Genomic DNA, 6040 nt, shown 5'->3' with positions numbered 1-6040 from the left:
AGGAAGGCCCAGGGGGCGATTTACGAGTATGGGGAAAAGGCAAGCCGGATGCTGGCGCATCAGCTTCGGAAGGGAGACGCAGCTAGGGAGATCGGGGGAGTTAAGGACAGGGGAGGGAGTGTGGTGCGGAGTGGGGTTGGCATCAATGGGGTCTTCAGGGACTTTTACGAGGAATTGTACCGATCTGAGCCCCCACGGGAGGAGAGAGGGATGGGCCGCTTCCTGGACCAATTGGGGTTTCCGAAGGTGGAGGAGGGACTGGTGGCGGGATTGGGGGCCCCGATTGGGCTGGAGGAGCTGATCAAAGGGATAGGAAGCATGCAGGCGGGGAAGGCACCGGGGCCGGACATTTCCCGGTCGAATTCTATAAAAAATATATGGACCTGTTGGGCCCACTGTTAGTCAGGACCTTTAATGAGGCAAGGGAGAGGGGTGGGGGGTGGGGGCGGGGGGGGGGGGGGGTGGGTGGGTGGGGGGGGGGGGGGGGGCTTGCCCCCGACGATGTCCCGGACACTGATCTCCTTGATCCTGAAGCGGGACAAGGATCCCCTGCAATGTGGGTCTTTCAGATCGATTTCCTTGCTAAATGTAGATGCCAAGGTGCTGGCAAAGGTCTTAGCCACGAAGATTGAGGATTGTGTGCCGCAGATCATCCATGAAGACCAGATGGGGTTTGTGAAAGGGAGACAGTTGAACGTTAATGTGCGGAGGCGTTTGAACGTTATCATGATGCCGGCGAGGGAGGGGGAGGCGGAGATAGTGGTGGCGATGGACACTGAGAAAGTCTCCGATAGGGTAGAGTGGGGGTATCTGTGGGAGGTGCTGAAGAGGTTTGGGTTTGGGAGGGGTTTGTCAGGTGGGTTAGGCTGTTGTATGAGGTCCTGATGGCGAGTGTGGCCACAAACAGGAGGAGGTCCGAGTACTTTTGGTTGCACCGAGGGACGAGACAGGGGTGTCCCTTGTCCCCCCTGCTCTTCGCACTGGCGATTGAACCCCTGGCTATGGCACTGAGGGAGTTAAGGAACTGGAGGGGGTTGGTGCGGGGTGGGGAGGATCATAGGGTGTCACTTTATGTGGACGACCTGCTGCTGTATGTGGCGGACCCGGTGGGAGGAATGCCGGAGTTAATGAGGATTCTTAGGGAATTCGGAGACTTTTCGGGGTACAAGCTCAACATGGGGAAGAGCGAGCTGTTCGTAGTTCATCCAGGGGACCAGGAGAGGGGGATTGGCGAGCTCCCACTAAAAAGGGCGGAGAGGAGCTTCAGGTATTTGGGGGTCCAGGTGGCCAGGAGCTGGGGGGCCCTGCATAGGCTTAATTTTACAAGGATGGTGGAGCAAATGGAGGAGGAGTTCAAGAGGTGGGACGCGTTGCCGCTGTCCTTGGCGGGTAGGGTGCAGTCAATCAAAATGTCGGTGCTCCCAAGGTTTCTGTTCCTGTTCCAGTGCCTCCCCGTGTTTATCCCGAAGGCTTTTTTCAGGCGGGTTAACAGGAGTATAATGGGGTTTGTGTGGGCGCGAGGGACTCCGAGGGTGAGAAGGGTGTTCCTGGAGCGGTGTAGAGTTAGGGGGGGACTGGTGCTGCCCAATCTCTGTGGGTACTACTGGGCCGCCAATGCGACGATGGTGTGCAAGTGGGTGATGGAGGGGGAGGGGGCTGCATGGAAGAGGCTGGAGACGGCGTCTTGTGTGGGTACGAGTCTGGGGGCGCTGGCAACGGCGCAGCTGCCGCTCCCTCCAAGGAGGTATACCACGAGCCCGGTGGTGGTGGCTGCCCTCAAAATTTGGGGGCAGTGAAGGCGGCACAGGGGGAAAGTTGGGGCCTCGGCGTGGACCCCATTATGGGGGAACCACCGGTTCGCCCCAGGAAGAACAGGTGGAGGGTTTTCGGGGTGGCACAGGGCAGGGATACGAATGTTGGGGGACCTGTTTGTGGACGGGAAGTTTGCGAGCCTGGGTGAGCTGAAGGAGAAGTACGGGCTCCCCCCAGGAAACACCTTCAGGTACTTACAGGTAAGGGCGTTTGCCAGACGGCAGGTGGTGGAATTCCCGCGGCTACTGCCACACACAGTACAGGGCAGGGTGCTCTCGGGGGGGTTGGGTGGGAGTGGGGAAGATCTCGGAAACTTACCAGGTGATGCAGGAGGAGGAGGAGGCCTCGGTGGTGGAGGTAAAAGGTAAGTGGGAGGAGGAGTTGGGAGAGGAAATTGAGGAAGGGACGTGGGCAGATGCCCTGGGGAGGGTGAACTCTTCCTCATCGTGCGCGAGGCTCAGCCTCATACAGTTTAAGGTGCTGCACAGGGCACAGATGACCGGGACAAGGATGAGCCGGTTTTTGGGGGTGAGGACAGGTGTGTTAGGTGCTCAGGGAGCCCAGCAAATCACACCCATATGTTCTGGGCATGCCCAGCGCTGGAGGAATTTTGGAAGGGCGTAGTGAGGACGGTGTCGAGGGTGGTAGGATCCATGGTCAAACCGGGCTGGGGGCTCGCAATATTTGGGATGGCAGAGGAGCCGGGAGTGCAGGAGGCGAAAGAGGCCGGTATTCTGGCCTTTGCGTCCCTGGTAGCCCGGCGAAGGATTCTTCTTCAGTGGAAAGATGCGAGGCCCCCAAGCGTGGAATCCTGGATCAGTGATATGGCAGGGTTCATTAAATTGGAGAGGGTGAAATTCGCCTTGAGAGGGTCGGTACAAGGGTTCTTTAGGCGGTGGCAACCGTTCTTCGACTTCCTGGCAGAACGATAGACATTGGCCAATGGCAGCAGCAGCTCGGGGGGGGGGGGGGGGGGGGGGTGTTTACTTTATTATTGTTTTTGTTATTTACACTGAAGGGTCTGAGGGGTGTGTATGCCTGTTGTGTTAAATCGGGGTGTTAATGTTAATTTATTATTTATGTACGGGGGGAGGGGGGCGGTATGGGGGTTTGATTTTCTAGATTGTGTTTTGTACTTAACCCTGTTGGGTTCTTTTTTTTTCTCATTTTGTTATTGATATTTTATGAAAACCTTTAATAAAAATTATTTTTAAATATATCTATACCATTCACCTCAACAACCCCCAATAGGAGCAAGTTCCACTTTCTCACTGCTCTCTGGTTAAAGGAGTTTCTCCTGAATTTTGACTGAATTTATTTATTTATTTATTTTTATATAAATTTAATGTACCCAATTAATTTTTTCCAATTAAGGGGCAATTTAGTGTGGCCAATTGACCTATGCTGCACATTCTTTGGGTTGTGGGGGCGAAACCCACGCAAACACGGGGAGAATGTGCAAACTCCACACGGTGACCCAGAGCCGGGATCGAACCTGGGACCTCGACGCCGTGAGGCAGTAATGCTAACCACTGCACCACCGTGCTGCCCCTGACTGGATTTATTAATGACAATCTGATATTTATGGTCCTCAGATCTGGTCTGTCTCCATAAATGGAAACATCTTCTCCCCATCTAGCCATTTTATCAAAACTTGATAATAATAGGTTAATGGAGTATTCCCCTTTCTCTCTCGACCTATTCCTCCTTCCATATCACCATCCCTCTATGTCCCCCTTAATATCTTTCCCTTATTTTATTATTCTTTCATGGGGTGTGGCAATTGCTGGCTAGGTCAGCATTAACTGCCCATCCTTAATTGCCCTCCAGGTGGTGGTGAGCTGCCTTCTTGAACTATTGCAGTTCATAAAGTGTAGGTACACCCACAGTGCTGTTAGGGAGGGAGTTCCAGGACATTGACTAATGGCAGTGAAGGAACGGCTGATATGTTTCCACATCAGATTGGTGTGTGGCTTGGAGGGGAACCTGCAGGTGGTGATGTCCCCGTACATCTGCTGCACTTGTCCATCTATATGATAGTGGATGTGGGTTTTGAAGGTGCTGTTGAAAGAGTCGTAGTGAATTCCTGCAGTGCATCTTGTAGATGGTACACACGGCTGACACTGCGTTAGTTTGCCAATCAAGCAGGCTGCTTTGTCTTGGATGGTGTGGAGCTTCTTGAGTGTTGTTAGAGTTGCAATCATCCAGGCAAGTGGAGAGTATACCATTACACTCCTTACTTGTGCCTTGGAGATGGTGGACAGGCTTTGGGGAGTCAGGAGATGAGTTACTCACTGCAGGATTCCAAGCCTCTGACCTGTTCTTGTGTTCACAGTATTTATATGGCTAGTCCAGTTCAGTTTCTGGTCAATGGTAATCCCCAGGATGTTGAGAATAATAATAATCTTTATTGTCACAAGTAGGCTTACATGAACACTGCAATGAAGTTACTGTGAAAAGCCCCTAGTCGCCAGATAAAGGGGGATTCAGTGAAGGTGATGCCATCGAATGTCAAGGGGCACAGTATCCACAGTATAAATATTTCCCACTTTCTCTCTCTTATAGCTTTGACAAAGGACCATCTGGACTCAAAATGTTAGCTCTTTTTTCTCCCTACAGATCCTGCCAGACCTGCTGAGATTTTCCAGCATTTTCTCTTTGGAATGTCAAGGGGCAATGGTTTGATTCTCTCTTATTGGAGAAGGTCATTGCCTGGTATGTGTGTAGTGTGAATGTTAGTTGCAACTTGACAGCCCAAGCCTGGATATTGTCCAGGTCTTGCTGCATTTGGACATGGACTGCTTCAGCATCTGAGGAGTCATGAATGGTTAGCAGCAGAATTAATATCAGCAGAGAAAAAGTATTGAGGAAACTTAAGGAATACAATCATTGAAACCTGATGACCTACACCTTAGTGTTCTAAAAGAGATAGCTGCAGACATACTGGATATGTGAGCTATGGTTTTCCCAAACTCTTCAGATTTGGGAATGGTCTCGACAGATTGGAATTGGTCATCTATCAGTTCAAGCCTGAATGTTGTTCAGGTCTTGCTGCATATGGGCATAGGCTGCTTCAGTATCTGAAGAGTTGCAAATGCCGTTGAACATTGTGCAAACATCCTCATTTCTCACATTTTAATGGAGGGAAGGTCATTTTTAAAGTAGCTGAAATGGCTGGACCCAGGGCTCTATCCTGGGGAACTCCTGCAGTGATGTCCTGTGACTGAAATGATTTGCCTCCAACAACTAGAACCATCTTCTAGGTCTGACTCCAACCAGTAGAGAGTTTTCCCCCAATGCCCATTGACTCCAGTTTTGCTCAGGCCCCTTGATGCCACACTTGGTCATATGGTACCTTGACATCAAGGGTAATCACTATCACCTCAACTCTGAAGTTCAGCTCTTTAGTCTATGTTTGAACCAAGGCAGTAATGAGGGCAGGAACTGAGTGGCCCTCGTACTACCCAAATTGAGTATCGGTCAACAGGTTACTGCTGTGTAAATGCTGCTTGACAGCACTATCGACGACCCCTTCCTTCACTTTTCTGATGGCCGAGAGTAGACTGATGGGGATCTAATTGGTCGGGTTGGATTTGTCTTGCTTTTTGTGGATGGGGCACACCTGGGCAGTTTTTCACTTAGCTGGATAGATGCCAGTATTGCAGATGTACTGGAACAGCTTGACTAAGGGAACAGCTAGTTCTGGAGCAAAAATCTTCAAAACAGTAGCTGGAATATTGTCAGAGACCATGGCCGTTGCAATATTCAGTGCTTTCAGTCATTTCTTGGTATCACATGGAATGAATTGAATTGAATGAAGCCTGGCATCTGAGATGCTGGACACCACTGGAGGATGCCAAAATGAAATGAAATGAAAATCGCTTATTGTCACAAGTAGGCTTCAAATGAAGTTACTGTGAAAAGCCCCTAGTCGCCACATTCCAGCGCCTGTTCAGGGAGGCTGTTACGGGAATTGAACCGTGCAGCTGGCCTGCCTTCAAAGCCAGCGATTTTGCCCTGTGCTAAACAGCCCCATTGTGGATCATCCACTCGACATTTCTGGCTGAAGATTGTTGTGAATGCTTCAGCCTTGTCCTTTGCACTGATGTGCTAGACTCTCCAATCATTGATAGGGATTTATGTGGAGCCTCCTCCTCCAAGTGAGTTGTTTAATTGTTCACTATGACTGGATTTGGCAGGACTGCAGAGCCTAGATCTGATCTGTTGA

Source organism: Scyliorhinus torazame, chromosome 1, assembly GCF_047496885.1.
Source record: "Scyliorhinus torazame isolate Kashiwa2021f chromosome 1, sScyTor2.1, whole genome shotgun sequence".
Taxonomy (NCBI): domain Eukaryota; kingdom Metazoa; phylum Chordata; class Chondrichthyes; order Carcharhiniformes; family Scyliorhinidae; genus Scyliorhinus; species Scyliorhinus torazame.
This window is presented reverse-complemented; position numbering follows the sequence as displayed.